This window comes from Eulemur rufifrons, chromosome 8 (genome assembly GCF_041146395.1).
Source record: "Eulemur rufifrons isolate Redbay chromosome 8, OSU_ERuf_1, whole genome shotgun sequence".
NCBI lineage: Eukaryota > Metazoa > Chordata > Mammalia > Primates > Lemuridae > Eulemur > Eulemur rufifrons.
In genome coordinates, this window is record NC_090990.1 from 105,217,593 (window position 1) to 105,237,253 (window position 19,661).

Sequence of the window (19,661 nt, forward strand, 5' to 3'; positions counted from 1 at the left end):
AGAACGCCAACCTCAGACAAAGTTACTCTCTCACCAACATGAAACAAAGACTATTTCACTATCAAACCACAAATATGATCAACAGCCCCCTTTTTCAATGGCTAATAGTGACTATTCTTTACCAATTATGCATTTAGTCCTGCTCCATTCCTCCCACTTCCTAGATAAAAATTATTAAAATTCCCAATGGTAGTCTTGCCCCACTATTTCCCCATGGTATATGCTGTGTCCTTTGTTGCAATGAGACAATAAGCCCAACTTTGGCCATAAATTTGTTCCTGATAGTTATAGACTGGAGGACATCAACACTGTAGAGAAGAGAGATGCCATTCTAATTCTTTGTTATTTGCATTAAACTGTTCTCATCTCCCCTCCCAAAAGCTTATAGAATCTTCTATTCTTACTGTTTTGAACTTTTAATTAATTAATTTATTTTTGAGATAGAGTCTCACTCCCGGGCTCAAGCAATCCTTCTGTCTCAGCCTCCCGAGTAGCTGGGACATGCCCAGCTAATTTTTTCTATATAAGTTTTTAGTTGGCCATATAATTTCTATTTTTAGTAGAGATGGGGTCTCGCTCTTGCTCAGGTTGGCCTCCAACTCCTGACCTTGAGGGATCCTCCCGCCTTGGCCTCCCAGAGTGCTAGGATTACAGGCATGAGCTACCGCGCCCGACCTGTTTTGAACTTCTTGACCTATTTTCATCCACTGTGCACAGTGCTAGGATCCCATGCCTGGCCATAATTTCTTTTCTTTATATGCTTGCCATTTTTATTGGTCTGTTGGTTTGTTTCTTATTGGTTTGTAGTTCTATAAATATCAGGGAAACTAGCCTTTTATGTATGATGTGTGTTCTAAGAATGTAGACGTTGAGAATGGTATGGTAAAGTAGGTGCAGTCAGAGGAGGAGAAGCGAACTTCAAAGGAAGAAGTTTATTATACTCACAGGTCCCAGAGAGTGGGTTACAGTGTGCTTCCCAGGGCCATACAGGGACACAACCAACAGCATACACCACAGAACAAGTAGGCAGTGGAGAGAGAGAACGCATAGGACGAAGCCTTTACTGAGTTCTGGGGTGGTGTTGAAGTTTAATGGGTCCAGGAAATTTATTCCAGGTGATTTGACTGCAAACCAAGCAGAGGGTGGGGAGGAAGGGAAGAAAACTGCTGCGGGAGGGAGGAGTGGGAAGAGGAGCTAGAATCATTGGCCTGGGTTTGTTATCAAGGGAGTTTCATCTGGGTTTGGGTGTGGGTTCAAAATTAGGGCAGTGAAAAGAAGGTTGAGGCACCAAAGCATGAGCTTAAATGGAGGATTTTAAACACAATGTGAATTACAAACATTTCCCTAAACTGTCATTTATCTTTGGACTTTGCTAATGAAGAGTCCATTTGATTTCTGTAGTTACATTCTTCAATATTTTCTCTCAGGATTTCTGAGTTCATTTTGAAGCAAGAATTGTTTGAAATGCGCCGGGCGCGGTGGCTCACGCCTGTAATCCTAGCACTCTGGGAGGCCGAGGTGGGCGGATCGTTTGAGCTCAGGAGTTCGAGACCAGCCTGAGCAAGAGCGAGACCCCATCTCTACTAAAAATAGAAAGAAATTATATGGACAGCTAAAAATATATATATAGAAAAAATTAGCCGGGCATGGTGGTGCATGCCTGTAGTCCCAGCTACTCGGGAGGCTGAGACAGGAGGATCGCTTGAGCTCAGGAGTTTGAGGTTGCTGTGAGCTAGGCTGACGCCACGGCACTCACTCTAGCCTGGGCAACAGAGTGAGACTCTGTCTCAAAAAAAAAAAAGAAAAGAAAAAAAGAAAATAAGAATTGTTTGAAATGAATAAAAATAAAATAAAAAGGATTTCTGAGTTCATGTCATAGAACAGTCTTTTCCACACATACATCAGAATAATAAAATAATTGTTTCATGGTTTCTACAAGAACTTTAATGTTCTTTTTATTATTTAACTATTTGATCAATTTGGAATTTATGTTTATGTAAAGGGTATGGTATTTTTTGACCATCATTTTTCCCCAGACATTTATTTAGTTATCAAAAAACTGTTCCTTAAAATTATTGATTTGACTCCCTTTTTCTAATATATTAATATTACAATTCTTTAAGTATTTTGGTCTATTTCTGGACTCTATTCTACCATGTCTATTCATACATGATATTGCACTGTTTAAATTATTATAATTTATGCCATCTTAATACTTCATAAGGCTAATCCTTCCTTATTCTTTTTTTCCTCAAAACAATGACTCAGATATTACTGCTTGCTATTTTCTATTTGAATATTGGAATCACATGGTCCAGCTGGGATAAAAAAGAAAAAAAGTCTTTTGATATTTTAATGAAAACCATGTTAAATTCAGACACCAAGGAGAGGTGCTACCTTTATGATGTTGACTCTCCTATCCAAGAACATAGTATATATTGGTTAAGGAAGGAAACTGCCCTAATGCCGTGATTCTTGAACTTGAGCATTCATCCAAAATCACCTAGAGAGCTCGTTAAGTCACGATTGTTGGGCCTACTCCTCAGTGTTTCTGATTCAGTAGGTCTAAGGTGGGGCTTGCGAATTTGCATTTCTCCCAAGTTTCCAGGTGATAATGAAGATCCCAGGGCCACACTTTGAGAGTAATTGGCCTAGCATGTATTGGTAATTTTGGAGATGGCTGCTGGTGGTGGTGTGCGTGTGTGTGTGTGTAAAACTAAGGCATACTTAAAAACTTAAAAAAAGAAAGTAGTGGTAAATGTTCCCTAGGGAGAGATGGTGAACGACCTGTATGAGGAATTAAAAGGAATGTACGCGTAGTTGTAGAGAAATCTGTTGAGCGGTGCCGTGCTTGGCTCACCTTGCAAACCAACTTAACCAATCCGACTCATCCCAACAATGAAAGGCAATTTAGCAAAAACAAATGTAAGGCAAACAACTTCAGGCTTTGGGGGTAAAACAAAGTTCTCCAGTGAATCAGTAACTATCTCAAAGCACTCGGGCGCAGCCTTCTGGGGAGGCAGCATATATCCACCAAATAAGACTGTGGCCGTGAACTCTACTGTTCCTGTACCTTTGTTCCTCCTTCTCTGGTCTTCGCTGCCCTCCTCCGCCCCCGCCCCACGTCCTTTTCTAGGGCTCTCTCCTCTTTTCGTTTCGGGACCTTCCTAAACGAGTTGTATTGTACAGCTCTTTACGGCGGATGAAGGTTTCAAAACCTAAAAAGCACAGACAGATGTCCCTTAGCTCCCAGCAGAGGACATTTTAACTAGGTAAGAAGGCCCTTTAAAACCTCATCTGTGGCGGAAGGAAAAACCAAAAAACCTCCTCCAAAATTTCCCACCGACGAGCAGAGGAGTGTTTCCATCTGGTCGCGTCCTGAGGCGTCTTCCCCGTGGAGCAGAGTCCGGGCGGGATAAGGGAGCCTGGCGGTTCCGGACTCAATCCTCGGAGCTGCTCAGTTCGTCTCACCTTCGCCGAGGAAGGAGTCGGCTGGGAATTAGAAACGCCTGGTCTTCACAGACGCCGGAATCCCCGGTCAGATTCCTCTGTTTTGATGAATTTAGAGCGAATAGAAGCGATTTCTGGAATAATTTACTAAAGTTTAAATGAACACTGGCCGCAGCGGCGATTCAGAAGTTCATTCTGTTAGTAGCTGGCCGAGAGGATTCAATGGGAAAACATTAAAAACAAAACAACCAGCCGCCGCGCCCAACGTGGGGCTCGAACCCACGACCCTGAGATTAAGAGTCTCATGCTCTACCGACTGAGCTAGCCGGGCACCGGTGGTAAAGGTTTTCCTACTCAGGATCATTTTCCTTTGACAGGGCGCACGATCTAGTTTACCGCAAAAGAAGTTTCAGAGTTCAGCGAACACAGTAATAGCCTTTTACCACTGAGGAACCCGAGGCTTGGAAAGAGTGTTGGGGGCTGCGCTGGGCTAGGCGGGCTCGCAGGAGGACTCGGGAATCACGGGTTCTGCCTGAAACACCGATTCCTTCTAGTGAGGGAACCTCCTTACCAACTGCCGGGGGTGGGTGTGTGGAGACGAGCGCGAGCACACGTGGATTAGAGGAGCAAACAGCCGCCTTCAGGGAGCACGAGGGGCCCCGGGACTCGTGCTCCTGAGACCTTGGGGCTGCAGTTCCTGCCTCCTTCTCGGTCCGAAACCCTTTTCTCCCCTAAACTACGACAACCAGGGAGGTGGGTTGGGGGTAACGGACGCGTTCCTAGAAAGATAGGTCCTATTCACTATTCATTTGGAGCACAAGTTTGTTTTTAAATACTAAAATTTTCTGTTGCCTAAGTAAAATACCATGGTCATTACGTGTAAAGTTCCCACCGAGATCTAAACTTGGATGGGATTCAAAACCTCAGGTGTACGCAATCGCGGGAGCTTTCACGCCACTCTCTCCGAAGCTTTCAGTGCCAGAGTCAACCTGTGAAGGGTTCTCTCCTCTCCTTAGGTAACGGCCGAAGGAACCTTTCTCTCCAACCTTCGTCCCAGCTCTGTGGATCTCCATACCTCCCTGAAGCGTCTCTGCCTGGCCTGGTTAGGTTAGCTGCGGTGAGCGAGCCGCGCCGTTAGCCGACTACAGCTATGTATCTGCCCAATTTCTTGACTGCACCTCTGCGCCGCTGCCTTGAGCAAAGGCAGAATTACAAGCTTGTGTCACTTTTAAAAGGTCGAAAAGTAGGCTGCCAAGACAGATCGACACTCACATGCCGTGACTCGGATTCGAACCGAGGTTGCTGCGGCCACAACGCAGAGTACTAACCACTATACGATCACGGCGCGCCACTTAGAAGGCAACGTGCCTGCCTTGGATTTAATGCCTTTTGAAATAGGAATGCCTGCCTTGTCCGTTGTTTCATTTGGTAAGTTCGTAGGATCCACATTACACAGAATCCCAAACGTTTCCATTCCGCAACCTTGAAGCTACGACACCCGAATCCGGTTCTGAAACTAAATTCCCCGATCCCAGCATCTGCATCGCCCCCTCTGCTGGGCGGCGACATGCCCAGGTCCTGACTAGAAGACAGAAAGCCGCGACTGCAGCCCGGATCAGGTTCCCTGTCGCCTTTGCTCTTCCACCTCCCTCCCCCACTCTCCCGCCCATCTACCCGTCACCTCGCCTCCCATCCAATCAAGTCGTCTCGCCCAAGGGTCAGAGAGGCAGCCCAGATGGATTTTCCAATTACATCTCCAGCCCGTGCCCTGGAATTGAAGTTTCTGTCCCCAGAATGGTGGAACCGGAAGAGAAGCGGAGTTGGTGAGCTGAGGAAGGGGGTGAGGGCCCCTTCTTAATTATTTTATTTATTTTTTTTTTTTTGATGCTTTCATCGTTCCAAGTAACGCTGTGCGCTCTCTCTTTGGAACTGAGGGCGCCTGTGCTGATTTCCTTATCCGGAATCCTCAGTAAATTAGGCACTCTGCAGATTCAGACAAACAAATCCAAACAGCCTGTATTACAGACACTTCCCTAAAGACTCCCAAAGGATAACTAAACTCGTGCGACGCCAGCGGCCGAACCCAGCAGACAGACTTGGCTCGTCGTGCAGCTACGAAAATACCCAGAGGCTTGCTCTGCGCAAGGAGAGACTCCACGAGGCAGTGTCTCAAGACACAACGGTGGTCAACGGCCATTTTCTTTGCTGCTTTGCTGTGCTTCTTAGCCTACTCGGTTTCAAAGGTGGTAGCGAAAAAAAAAGGTCTAATCTTGCGTTGGCCGGGAATCGAACCCGGGTCAACTGCTTGGAAGGCAGCTATGCTCACCACTATACCACCAACGCACTTGAAAATAAGCTTTGGTTGGTTTCCTTATGAGGACTCATCGTCAAGTCTTGGCCCCGTAATTTATTTTGTGTTTCATTAAGAGAACTTTAGACCACAAAACTAAAGGAGGAAGAGAAAGAAGCTCTCCAGGATTTCTCCTATTAAAAATTCTGTGGTAGTTTCTAGTTTCACAGATTTAAAGAAAGTTAATTCTAGTTTCTTCTATTGTCATTTGAAAGGAGCCTTTGAAATCCAATGAACTAGTTAAGATTCTGCTGTGGGAGTTATCTATGTACAACACATCGTTACCCATTTGAGAGTGTTTCCTTAGGACAAATGCATAACGGTAAAATTGCTTTGAAAAGATATGCACGTCTTTAAGCTTTTAATACATATTGCCAAACTGCTGTGTGGAGAGTTATCACTTTTCACTATTCAATGACTATTACCAAATTACATCAGTCAATGGATATCGTCATTCTTTTCATCTTTACAAAAGTGGAGGATAAAAATATGGAGTCATTTTAATTTGCATTTATTTATTATTACGAAGGTTGATCATTTTTCATAAGCTTACTAATTATTTGTATTAGTTTTCAGACTAAGGCATGTTGCTTTGTCTGTTTTTGTATTGGGTATTTATATTTTTCCCTACTGATTTATACCATTTTATCATTTATCTTTTAATACTATTTATGAGATTTGGGGGAGGGCAGAAATTTTCTCTTTTTATGTAGTCTAATCTATCAGTTTTATCCTTTATGATTTCTGCCTTTCTTTTTATCTTGAAAAAGTCCTCTGTAGCCCAAAATTTTTTTTTTTCCTTCCTTCAACAAACATTTATTGAATATTTACTATGAACCAGGAGTTAATAATGAAGAAAACAGACATAAGTCCTGCTGTTACTATGGAGCTTGTCTGGTAGTAGAGGGAGACAGACAATAAAGAGAAAACATATCAATGATGAAGATAAATTTGAGATAATGGTAAGTGTTTTGAAGGAAATAAAATAGAGCAATGGAGATAATGGATTGGGGGAGACTACTTCAAACAAGGTAATCTGGGAAGGCTTCTTGGAGGAGGTGACATTTGAGCTGAGACCTGAAGACAGGAGTCATCTGAATGCTAGGGAGAAGAGGAAGTGACTCTTGAGAACAAACTCAGGCTGTTTGGGGAGCAGACAGAAGGGCCAGTGTGGCTGGAGCAGAAGGAGCCAGAGGGAGTGGTGGGAAGGAAAATCAAAGGATGCCCTTGAAGACTAGGGGAGGATTTGGATTTTATTTGAAGTGCAGTGGGAAGCCATTGAAGGTTTTAACAGAAGCAGGGACTTAATATTAACTATTATTATTTATTCTTGGGATATTAAATTAGGGTGGGGGTGATAACTACTATGCACCCAGGCCTCTTGGGATGGGACCAGGTGTCCAGGGTCCTGATCAATTGTGAGCTGGGGAACTCAAACCTTGGGTCCCTGCAAGGGAAGGGAACTGGATGATGGGATGTCTGGGTATCTGATGGGGCCAGAGCTCGGTGTGGACTAGTTGTTGGTGTTCTGGGCTCCCTGAGGGGGGTGAAGGATGGACAAGTCAGTGGATGGGTGTGTACCTGGGGGACTCAGAATGTGGGGTACCAGCACAGACTCTAGAGCCAGACTGGCTGGATTCAAATCCAAGCTGCTTTACTCATTGGCTATGTGATTTGGGCCAAGTAACTAATGTCTCCATGCCTCAGTTTCTTCATCTGTAAAATAGAGCTACTAGTAAATACATCATAGGGTAGTTCTTAGAATAGTGTTTGGCACACAGTCAGTACTGTATGTGGTAGTTATTTAAAATTTTTTTTTTCCCTTTTAACTCTAATCCCTTGACAGATTATGTGCTAGTTATATCAGGCATTGGGGCCCTGAGTGGACTCACTTCTGGGAGACCCAGGTTCAGGGTCTCTAGGAATTGGGGAAGGGACAAATTCTTAGGTCCACTGGGTCTCAAGGCTCAAGCTGGGAATCCAAAATGAAAGTTCTTGGGGAGGGGAATAAGTAGTCCCAAACTTAAGCCTCTGAGAAGGACAGAGACTGGGGGTCTGAACTCGGATCCCCAAGGAAGTTGGAAGTCTGGATCACTGAGGGAAAAATTAGGGGCCAGAGGGAGTCATGTGCGCCTCTTGGGGTGCCGGTAAACGGGTCCCACTCTGGTCTTGGGAGGAGTTGGGGGAACCAGGGGCTAGGAAGATGGTAACTTGAACTGGGGAGGTGAACAGGGGTCTAGGACTCGGAGTCAAGCTCCCTGAGTGGAATGAGCGCCAGACCTGGGTACCCTGGGGATGTTCTGGGGGGTCCCCACCCTAGGACTCTGTGGAAGGGGGAGAATCACGGAACCTGAGGGCGGTGGCGGGAGCTCCCCCTCCTGGGCCTCTGAGGCTACGAGCTGAGCTGAGCGTCCGCGGGCCGCTTCCTCCCACAGGAAACCGCAGGCGTCGGCACACCCAGCCAGAAGGGAGAGGAGCCCACGGCTCGCCCGCCCATCCCGGGGATGCCCACGTGGGCAGCAGCCCGCCGCGAAGTCTGTAGCCCAAAATTAAGATAATTATTCCCTAATGTTTTCTTCTACTTTATTAATAGTTTCAGTTCTTGCATTTAATTCTTTAATCCGCTTAACATGTGGTATAAGGTAGTAATTCCATTTCTAGAAATTTACCCTAAGGAAATATCTAGAGATATACCCAAAGATACCGCTACACAGATGTTCATCAAAGTGTTATTTCTAAAACCATAATTTAAGGGGGGGAAAAAAGACCCTAAAAGTCCAGAAATATGATTGATTAAATCCATTTTGATAAAACCCATGAGATTTTTTAAAAATTATATTTACATTATACATTGCTGATGAGAGTGTAAATTGGTATGAACTCTATGGAAGGCAAATTGGAATATCTATCCACAGAAACACATACCTTTTGAACCAGCATTCCAATTCCTGGGTATTTATTCCACACACATGCAAAATGAAATATGTACAAGATCATTTATGGTAGAATTTTTTGTAATAGCAAAGGGTTAGAAATAACCTAACTGTCCATCAATAGGAAGCTGACTAAACTAATTATGGAATATCCACACAATGGAATGCTGTGTCATAAGAAAGAATAAGGAAGTTCTTCATGTCTAATCTGTAACTACTTCTAAAATGTATTGTTAAATGAAAAAGGCAAAGTGCAGAAAGCGTGTATAGATTGCTACCATTTGAGTAAAAGCAAGAACATGTTTAAATATATATACACACGTTTGCATGCATGTACAGGGGTAAAAAAATGAAAACGCTTCTTCCCTGACCGGGAATCGAACCCGGGCCGCGGCGGTGAGAGCGCCGAATCCTAACCACTAGACCACCAGGGAGGTCTGTAAAATTGCCTTCTTAGGGATATATCATTCTAACTAAAGTGTGTTTTCGCTTGTATTTTCTATTTTCCATATTATTATATCTTCATTATCTAGGCTTTGCGATTTTTGAATGCTGGGCTACGTCAGACTACTCATTACTTTTTACTTGGAGTAAAAAAACATTGTGAAAGAATTCCCCAGCTTGGCTCTTAGAGCCGAGGGAGGATTGTGTATACATGATCACAGTTCCCAAGACCAGAGATGAATGTCCAGAGAGAAAGCTCTCACCCCCTTGTAGTTGCAGTGCTTTCCTGAACTGTGATCAGTAGAAAAGTAAGGTCCCCAGCTGGGTCTTTGCCAAAAACAACCAGGAACTTTTCCTTAAAAAATATAAGGGACATCATGTGAGTAACGCTAGGAGATCCTGGGCCTATTGTAGTTTTTCATGTCGTGTGAATTTACACCGAACTCTGTAGGCTAAAATGTGTATTATAGACAAGTGAAAATCACTCAGCCTACAGGTGCTTGGTGCTCAGCAGGATCTGAGCTTCACTTGGTAGTGGGAGACTAAGAGAAGTGCAAGATCTTGTAGCTTTAAAATTGTTAAATATGAGGAAGGAAGAGAGGGAATGAAGAGAAAGAAAGATTGCATTCAAGGACTGAAGGAACTTTTAAAACGATCCCCATCAATGTATTGCAAATTAACTTTATGAGAGAGGAAAAAAAGCAAATGTGGCAAAATGTTGATAATGAATCAGTGTATTTTCAGCTTTTCTGTAGGTCTGAAATTTTTAGAAACAAAAGAGAAAAACAAAAATGAAATACACAATCAAAAGCCTCTGCTCAGGTCTTTCTTTGGTCAGATGACCACCATGTGATTAACTCTGTGCCCACGAGTCCAAATAGAAATTTTTAAAAGTAATTCCACCCCCAAACATACTCTTACATCAGAAAATACTTTTCATAATGAATGAAAAGTAGAATTCAAAAATTGAATCACCAATGATATGTGTATATCAGCAGGGCTTGGGTGGTAGGACATGGAGTGCTGAGGGGATTCTTTTTGTTATTTTGTTTTGTTTTCAAAGTAACAATGTTAAAATGTTGTCTAAGAAATACATTAATTTTTCCACTCATCCAATTCCACCTTCCTAGGAGTTTAAATGCCAGACATTAGGTAGAAGAGTAACTAAATGCTATACATTTATTTTCACAAAAACAAGAATCTTGTGGTCATATCACCAAGGAACCTAACAGAAACCACTTTCTTTTACTTCAGTTGTTTCCTCTAGACAGTTACACACTGTGCCTCAAGGCGCGGAGTGGGGGATGGGGGGTGGTGTCTCTAACTGTCAGAACAGCATATTGGGATTGTACCCAGGGTGGGTACAAGGTAACAATTTATTTTTCTATGGCACAGAGGAAATCAGCCTCCTTATATTTTGTTCAACAATTATACAGCAATTAATTTCATCAATTATTCTGCCACCTGCAGGTAATTTTTTGTAACACGAGAGGACTGAGGAAAGAAAGTATGAGCTCTGGAAGCTAGCCACCTTTCTCAACATCAAAGCACCAGGACAAAATCAAGCCTCCTCCTCTTCCTGGTACTACACACCTAAGGGTGGATGGGGAAGGAATGAGACTCATTCACATCACCGCCAGTTCTATTTTCTATTTTCCTTTTTAAAAATATTTCATGTGCCAGACTAGGTATTGAAGAGACAAAAATACAAGTAAACAGCTCAAAATCTAGTGGGAAACCAAACAAACAAGTGAATAAAAGACAATGGATTAGGGAGGATTGAGTAGATGTAATTTTCCTTATTCCTCCTCCTAATACAACCAAACACACTGGATATTACATATAAAACAAACATAAGAAGACGCTGAAAGGTGGAGAGAAAGAAGGAGGTAGGCCAGCTAGAGGCCCCAGAACCCAAGGAATGACACAATGCTGACTCCCCTGGTCTTTCTTTTTGCCTCATATACCCCAGACTTGGAGCTGAATGAGCCAGCAACCTAGAAATGCCAATAGGAGCTGCGAAAAAATCCCTAACAAAATCCTGTTCTCTCTAGCCAAAGGGTCAGGAATGAGGCAGCCTAACAAAACAGAAAACTTTTATACAATAACTGCTCTATTCCAGCCAAACACCACAGAAACAAACTGTGGCTCCCTCTCACCCATTCCAGAAGAGACTGAATGTAGTACCTAGACTTCTACTCTCAACAGGCCTGTTAGCAGGCATCCCTCCCCTTTCCTGCTGGGGTGGTATCAGAGGAAACTTAACAGAGAGCCAGGGCTTTCACCAAAAGTCACCGGTAACAAGGCTACCCTCATCCCCTGGTGTCAGTGGAGGTCATGTGGGGAGCAGTAAGGAGGTACTCCTACCTCTCCTGGCCAGATTGGTATCAATGCAGCACTAGTAGGGAGCTGGAACTCCTACCTCTACCCAGCAGTAATGAGAAGCAGAATAGAGACAGAATACAGACCCACACAAATATACCCAACTCATCTTTTTTTTTTTTTTTTTTTTTACAAATGTGCAAAAGCAATTCAACGGAGGAAAGATAACTTTTTGAACATACATTGCTGACGCAATTGGACATCCATAGGCAAATAATAATAATAAAACAAAACCTCAACCTAAGTCTCAGACCTTAATACCTTTTTTAAAAAAATAAAAAATATGAAATACTTCATGAATGTTCATGTCATCCTTGCACAGGGGCTATGCTAATCTTCTCTGTATCATTCTAATTTTAGTATACGTGCTGCCAAAGCAAACATAGACCTTATACAAAAACTAACTCAAAATGGATCACCAACTTAAATACGAAGTGTAAAACTTTTAGGAAAAAAAATAGGAGAAAAATCTTCATGATCTAGGACTATACAAAGACTTGACACCAAGAGCACTATCTATAAGAGGAAAAACTGATAAATCATAAATTAGACTTCATTAAAATTAAACACATTTGCTCTGCAAAAGACAAGTTACCGATTGGAAGAAAAATATTTGCAAACCACATACCCAACAAAAGGACTATTACCTAGAATGTATAAAGAACTCTCAAAAAAAAAAAAAAAAGAAGAATACAATAAGAAAATGGTAAAAACAATACAAAAATCATGGAGGGACATTTCACCAAAGAAGATATACAGATGGCAAATAACCACATGAAAAGGTGTTCAACATCATTAGCCATTAGGGAAATACAAATTTAAACCACAATTAGATATCACTACACATCTATCAGAATGGCTAAAATAAAAAAATAGTGACAATATCAAATGCTGGTGAGAATAGAGAGAAACTGAATCACTAATACATTGCTTATGGGAATGTGAAATAGTACAGCCACGCCGGAAAACAGTTTGGCAGTTATCTTTAAAAACTAAATATGCAATTGCCATGTAACCCCACATTTGCACTCCTGGTCATTTATCCCAGAGAAATAAGAACATATATTCACACAAAAACATGTACATAAATGTTTACAGCATATTTATTAATAATAGCCAAAAACTGAAAACAAGGCAGATGTCCTTCAAACTGTGGTACATCTATAGAATGAAATACTATTCAGTAATAAAAAGGAAAAACTACTGATACACCTAACAACCTGAATGAATCACCAGAGATTCATGCTGAGACAGGGCCTCACTTTGTCACCCAGGCTGGAGTGCAGTGGCGAGATCATAACTCATTACAGCCCCAAACTCCTAGCCTCAAGCCATCCTCCTCCGTCAGCCTCCTGAGTAGCTGGGACTATAAGTGCACACCACTATGCCAGCTAATTTTTCTATTTTTTGTAGAGTCTCTCACTTTTGTTCAGGGTGGTCTCCAACTCCTGGGCTCAAGCAATCCTCCCACTTTAGCCTCCCAGAGTGCTGGCATTACAGGTGTGAGCCACTGCACTGGCCAGGATTTTTTTAAGTTCCCCAGATGATTCTAACATGCAGCCAAGGCTAACAGCCACTACTTTAGGCACTGGATTGTGCATTTTTCCATGAAGCACTATATTACATCTGTCTTGCATCCAGGTGTTACTTTTTATTTCTGTATATTTTGTCTTGATGGCAAGACTGCAACATACTAGAAGGCCTTAATTCTGTCACATATTTCTAGAAAATTCTATGGTCAACATTTGCAGAATTGAACTAAGCCAACTAGTTGAGAATATTCCTGGCCTGGCATCAAGATTCAAGTTAATTTTGGTTAATTAATATAGTCCAAATCTAAGATGGAACAGGGGAGGGAGATGAAATCTAACATTTGTTGAGAATGGCAGACATTATCCTTGGTATAGCAGCGGCTAAAGTGTAGGCCTAAATAACAGAAATCTTTAGTTGATTAGCAATAAATGTCTGGGGACAAAAAAAATACAAGACAGTCCAGGTGCAGTGGTTCATGCCTGTAATCCCAGCACATGGGAGGCTGACGCAGGAGGATCATTTGAGGCCAGGAATTTGAGACCAGCCTGAGTAACATAGCGAGACCCTGTCTCTATAAAAAAAAAAAAAAAAAAAAAAATTAGCCAAGCATGGTGGCACATACCTGTAGCCTTAGCTACACAGGAGGCTTGAGGCAGTAGAATTGCTTTGAGCCCAGGAGTTCCAAGTTACAGTGACTATGATGGTGCCACTGCACTCCAGTCTGGGCAACAGAGTGAGACCCTGTCTCTAAAACAAAACAAAAACACACAGGTATTAATCATGACCCCTAATCACTATCGCCCGGCCATCACTATTGATTTCTCATAGTAAGTTCTCCTAGCTCAATCTGGTCGTTCTATCCACAACATTATAATAAGTATGTAATATATTAAGAACTCTTCAGGAGATGGAGAACTGTGTGCTAGAGTCCAGAAATCAACCAGAAACACCCAAAGTCCTTCTGAGGAACAGTCTAGGTGGACAGACATAATCTCTATTGTATAACTAAAAAAAAAAAAAATTAGGCCGGGCGCAGTGGCTCACGTCTGTAATCCTAGCACTCTGGGAGGCTGAGGCGGGTGGATCGCTCAAGGTCAGGAGTTCGAGACCAGCCTGAGCAAGAGTGAGACCCCATCTCTACTAAAAATAGAAAGAAATTATATGGACAACTAAAATATATATATACAAAAAATTAGCCGGGCATGGTGGCACATGCCTGTAGTCCCAGCTACTCGGGAGGCTGAGGCAGTAGGATCGCTTAAGCCCAGGAGTTTGAGGTTGCTGTGAGCTAGACTGACGCCACGGCACTCACTCTAGCCCGGGCAACAGAGCGAGACTCTGTCTCAAAAAAAAAAAAAAAAAAATTAGCAAGTAAACCCAAATGGGTAGTAATTTACAAACTGAAGTTCACCTTATAGAATCTCATAGACTCTGAAAATTTGGAACAACCTACATCCAAGAGGCCTAAAATGCCTGATGTATTGAGGAGATATGCTGCAGGGTGATTTAACCGTCCAAATATTTCCTACACCAACCCAATTTCCAACTTAGCATGAATTCTGCTCAAATGAGGGTATGAGGAAGTACTAGAATTATAAAGACTCTTGGCACTAGAAGAGATACCTTAGATCATATATATAATCTGTTGGGTTTTCAATCCACTCTAGCAATAAAACCCTTTTTTTTCTAATGAAATCAGATCCCAAATCCCAAAGTGTAAAACAGCTCTAAGTAGAGCTGCTCTGGTTGGATTGAGGTGCAAGGCATTCCTAAGGCTTTGGGTTGCACGGTTGTGAAAAACAGCTTCTACCGGTGAAGGGCGGATTTCTGTGTGGCCCTGTCCTTGAGAGGCTCCAGAGAGAAGCCAAGTATGTGAATTAAAAGGAGTTAACTATCTCTCTTATATCTATTATATTATATTGTCTTATATCTATCTCTTTATAACTATTCTCTTATATGAGAATATTGGGAATATCCTTGAGCTCCAAAAGAATAAACTGTTTCTAAAGCAAGGAAGGTCCGTACAGTGAAAGGACTTCTGCTAAGCCAGTTTAGGTCATCGTAGTGTGACACCACCTGGGATTGAGAATGTCTAGTAGTATTCCTCAATTGAGATGGTACTGCCTTCCTCAGGGGGCCCTTTGGAACTATGTAGGGACACTTAAAATTTATAATGACTGGAGATGCAACTGGCACTTGGCAGAGGAAAGGGGACAAGAATGCTAAAAGTCCTGCACTGGGAAGAAGAGTTCCACAAAACAAACAATTGTCAATAGGGCCCCATTGAGAAACATCAAAAGGCAATGGAAGCCTGAAATATTTGGGTTACTTTACACATAAGGACCCCATGACACACCTCAATATGTTCTGCCACAACTGAACTTTAAGAAACCCTCATTACTTTTCACTACCTCTGTTCTACCTCTACCAGTTATTCACATTTCATCTCCACAATCAAGATCTCACTGGTAATAAATAATCCTTTTTTTTTTTTAGATGTTATATGATCTGCAGCTCCTTTGGAGGCCAGGAGCCACTGGGGCTGGCTCTACAAACATAATCAAAGCCACTATAAAAAATAAGAATATCTTTAATAACATGCCTAATTCTTTACCTGAAGGTAAGTAGTCAGAACATTGAATGCACCATAAAGGAAATGTTCCTGCCACTTTATGGCAAAACGAAAGAATTGAGTTCTACCCAAATAGTTAGTTAATAAACAGTTTTCCCCTCTTGATGAGATTAAGACCACTGGGACTTAGGGATGCTATGTCTGAGGCTGTGAGAGGAAAGGAGGTGAAGGAATTGCCTGAGCAGAAGCCTGAAATAAAGGCAGATGTTAACTGCCTAGCTGGGGGACATATATCAGCGATCTGGGAGTACAGCAAAGCATGCTTCCACCTCAGAGCCAAGGGGTCTCATGCCTGAAAAGCCTTGGAGCGGCCTGACATGAAAACTTCTCATGGCTGTGGAGGTAGATTGCAATATGTCAGCCCGGGAGAAGGGTCTCAAGGCTTCCATTGTTAGATCACTGGGCCAAGTTCCTTCTCTCCCTTTCTCTCCACAATGCCTCAGTTAATGTAAAACCTGTCTCCCAGTGGAAAGCATGTAGTTTCTTTGTTCCTTGATCAAATGGGTCACAGCTACTGAAGTTAGAAGATTGATATCCATGTACATAGCTTGAGCTTGGGATAAAATTGGTTAGTTTACCTTGATCAAAAGTGTTGTACCTACTGAAGAATTATGTGGTTTTACCTTCTAGAAAGGAGAAGGAAATTAGCTAGGACACCTTGTGATTTTGGGGGGATCCCTGAGACCTTTGATCATTGTATCCCATGATTTTTTCGCATGAGATCATTGTATTTTGCAGCATGGCAAAGAGAATAAAAAGCAAGTGCTGGGTTTCAGTCACTGCCACCTTGGCACCAGAGTGCTGGTGGTCCCCTGATTTCCCTGCTCTTTTAAATACTGTTTCTGTTTCTTTCATCTCTTACAACACATTCTGCCAGGGGACCCTATCTTTAGCAGGGACGTCGCAAACCCCCAATACCCTCTATAAGACCTCAAGATACAAATTAATATAAAGCAAATAAATAAAACTAAGTCTACAAGAACATATACCATAATGGATAGTCTCCAACAACTCAAGTATTTTTCAGTACTACCTGATAGCCAGAAAAGAATTCCTCCAAAGGCAGAGTGAAATACTCTTGGAGCTGGAAGAGCTATTTGCCTGTGGTTGTACTACAGCTTTGAGCTGGGTACTGACTGATTTACTCAAGGAGGGTTTAGTAAAGCATCTACCTTACTCTTACCACCATCTACAATAAAGAAGAGTCATATCTTGCCTATTCTAACCCTCTAGTAAGAGGTTTTATATACTCCCAAGAAATTGTAATTGCAATGTCAAGTGTACGTACTTGAACATTTTTCTGAGGAGAGGGCTCATACCTACCATCAGATTTTCAAAAGGGGGTATATGATCCAAAAAAGTTAAGAAGCACTGTTTTGTTTTGTTTTGTTTTGTTTGAGACAGAGTCTCACTCTATCACCCTGGCTAGAATGCAGTGGTGTCATCATAGCTCACTGCAATCCCAAACTCCTGGGCTCAAGCAATCCTCCTGCCTCAGCTTCCCCAGTAGCTGGGACTGCAGGTGTGAACCACCGCACTCGGCCAGAACCACTGATTTATAAACTCTCAATTCTTAGTAATCTCACATTGCCAACATACAATTAGTTCAACAAATGGAAACCCATCCTTTATGGCATCAACCATAAATAGATATGACAGTAGAATGAAATTGAAAACATTTTGTTTTGGGAGCTTTCTTCTTCAAAAAGGGAAATGCAAGCACTGCTCCCTTGATATTTCTAAGAATTGATAAAAACATCAAATGTGTGGGTAAAGGTAGCACAAGGTAAAGTACATATGTCTTTATGTAATAGCTTCAAATGAGTAAAATGGCAAAATTCTAAGCTGTGAAAAATGAAAGCAGACTTTTTATTTAATTTAAATTTAAACTCATACTTACAAAAATATTTGATTTGCTTTTAACTGTAATTTTTAAAAAAAGTATTTTAAGTGACTTGTAAAAAATGCATAAATAAACATCTCATATGTAACCAAAAACAAATATAACAATTGACAACTAACATAGAAACTTTGGAAGCTATAGAAAAGATAAAAATACATAGCAAAAACTCAAGTTAATATAACTATAGTTGGTACTTATATTTTTCTATGAACTTCTAAAACAGTTCAAACAAAAAGAGAAAAGAAAATGAGTTATATAATTCTCATTGCCTCTTAAAAGGAAGCATCGCGCTGCCTCTTAAAAGGAAATTTCAGAGTCCTGTATGGCTGAATCTGCTTCCAAATTCTGTACAGAGCAGTGAGAATGACCTATATTTAAAACTGAGATTATATGTTGATATATAAAACTGATAATATTTTGTTTTTAATCTACACTTTTTCTTTTCTCTTTTTCTCCTCCTTTCTTGTCTCCTTTTGGACTAAAATTTTATCTTATTTTATTATTTTATTTGTCAAAAAAGGCCAACTTTTCTTACATAGGGAATTTATGAAGTAGGCCCTTATACCTATAACAAATGAACATCATAATAATCATTGCCGGGTTTATCTGAAATGGATTTTGAAAAAAATACCTTGTTTCCTTACCATTTTTTCATTTGACACAAAATAGAAGAAGTTATCACATGATTCTCTTCTACTTTTGCAGTATATTGCTAGAAGTTAGGGGTTTAGTAATATAGTTTAAATGTGTTGAAATACATTAGAATTTTGATTAACTACTTAGGTATTTATAAAAGCTGGGTGCCATCCTGTCTCTCTATCCTTACTACTTGGTGATAGGCCCCATGTCTTAGCCAGTATTCTAATCTAAAAATCTAGAGATTATCTTACCTGTTCTACTATCTCTCACATACTGATTGGAACCTGTATGGTTTCTGTTTTCCTTCTCATCATCTAAACTCAGCCACTTCTGAACCTATAGAAAATGTTACAATGCAGAGTACTTGCTTCTGTGTCAGATAAATCTGGATTTGAAATAGGCTATGCCGGCCGGGTGCGGTGGCTCACGCCTGTAATCCTAGCACTCTGGGAGGCCGAGGTGGGCGGATGGTTTGAGCTCAGGAGTTCGAGACCAGCCTGAGCAAGAGCGAGACCCCATCTCTACTAAAAATAGAAAGAAATTATATGGACAGCTAAAAATATATATAGAAAAAATTAGCCGGGCATGGTGGCGCATGCCTGTAGTCCCAGCTACTCGGGAGGCTGAGACAGGAGGATTGCTTGAGTTCAGGAGTTTGAGGTTGCTGTGAGCTAGGCTGACGCCACGGCACTCACTCTAGCCTGGGCAACAGAGTGAGACTCTGTCTCAAAAAAAAAAAAAGAAAAGAAAAAAAAAAAGAAATAGGCTATGCCACTTTCCAAATTTACAGCCTTGGGCAAGATGGTCTCTCTGAGCTTCAGCTTCCTGACCTATAAAATGGGGATAAGATCTACCTTTCAGAGTTGTTGAAAGGATTAGAAATACCCTCATGTGGATTACTCAGCTTGGCATCTGGCACCAATACACGTTCAACGATACTGTTATTCAAATTACTTTCTATTATTATTAATAAGATTACCCTTGTCCAGGTAGATCTATTTTATTGTGTCTCATGACAATTTTCCCTACCCATTTCTGAGACTTCTCCCTTACTGACTATAAAGACGAACATAATACTCTTTTGCTGTGTTTCTCTTATCAGTTAACCTAGTCTGGGCCCCTTGATGCTTTTAAATGTGGCTCTACCTTCAGCCACAGGTAGGATATTTTATTCTAGAACAAACAGTATACAAATTAGTAGCTGGTATCCAGTCTATTACACTCTCTTTCCTAATTGCAACTGCTTTTCAGCTTCAGAACACTGAATGAGCATGCAGTAACTTAAAACTGCAATATAAATAACTTCAAAAGGGTAAAGAAGACAGATCTATAAATGGCATGGGAAAGATCTAAAGGACTTGATCCATGCTCCAAATCACCCTAAGTGGTGCCAAC

General features: G+C 41.4%; 5 non-coding genes across 5 annotated transcripts; all 5 read right to left on the bottom strand.

The window, feature by feature from the left end:
• Positions 1 to 3,708: 3,708 nt before the first annotated feature.
• TRNAK-CUU (transfer RNA lysine (anticodon CUU)) lies at positions 3,709 to 3,781 on the bottom strand. Its single transcript has one exon. It is a non-coding gene; the product is annotated as a tRNA-Lys (tRNA).
• Positions 3,782 to 4,723: 942 nt separating this feature from the next.
• Positions 4,724 to 4,795, bottom strand: TRNAH-GUG (transfer RNA histidin (anticodon GUG)). Its single transcript has one exon. It is a non-coding gene; the product is annotated as a tRNA-His (tRNA).
• Positions 4,796 to 5,721: 926 nt separating this feature from the next.
• TRNAG-UCC (transfer RNA glycine (anticodon UCC)) lies at positions 5,722 to 5,793 on the bottom strand. The gene has a single exon. It is a non-coding gene; the product is annotated as a tRNA-Gly (tRNA).
• Positions 5,794 to 9,095: 3,302 nt separating this feature from the next.
• TRNAE-CUC (transfer RNA glutamic acid (anticodon CUC)) lies at positions 9,096 to 9,167 on the bottom strand. Its single transcript has one exon. It is a non-coding gene; the product is annotated as a tRNA-Glu (tRNA).
• A 2,669-nt stretch (positions 9,168 to 11,836) lies between these two features.
• LOC138391037 (U6 spliceosomal RNA) lies at positions 11,837 to 11,939 on the bottom strand. Its single transcript, XR_011234680.1, has one exon. It is a non-coding gene; the product is annotated as a U6 spliceosomal RNA (small nuclear RNA).
• Positions 11,940 to 19,661: the final 7,722 nt, after the last annotated feature.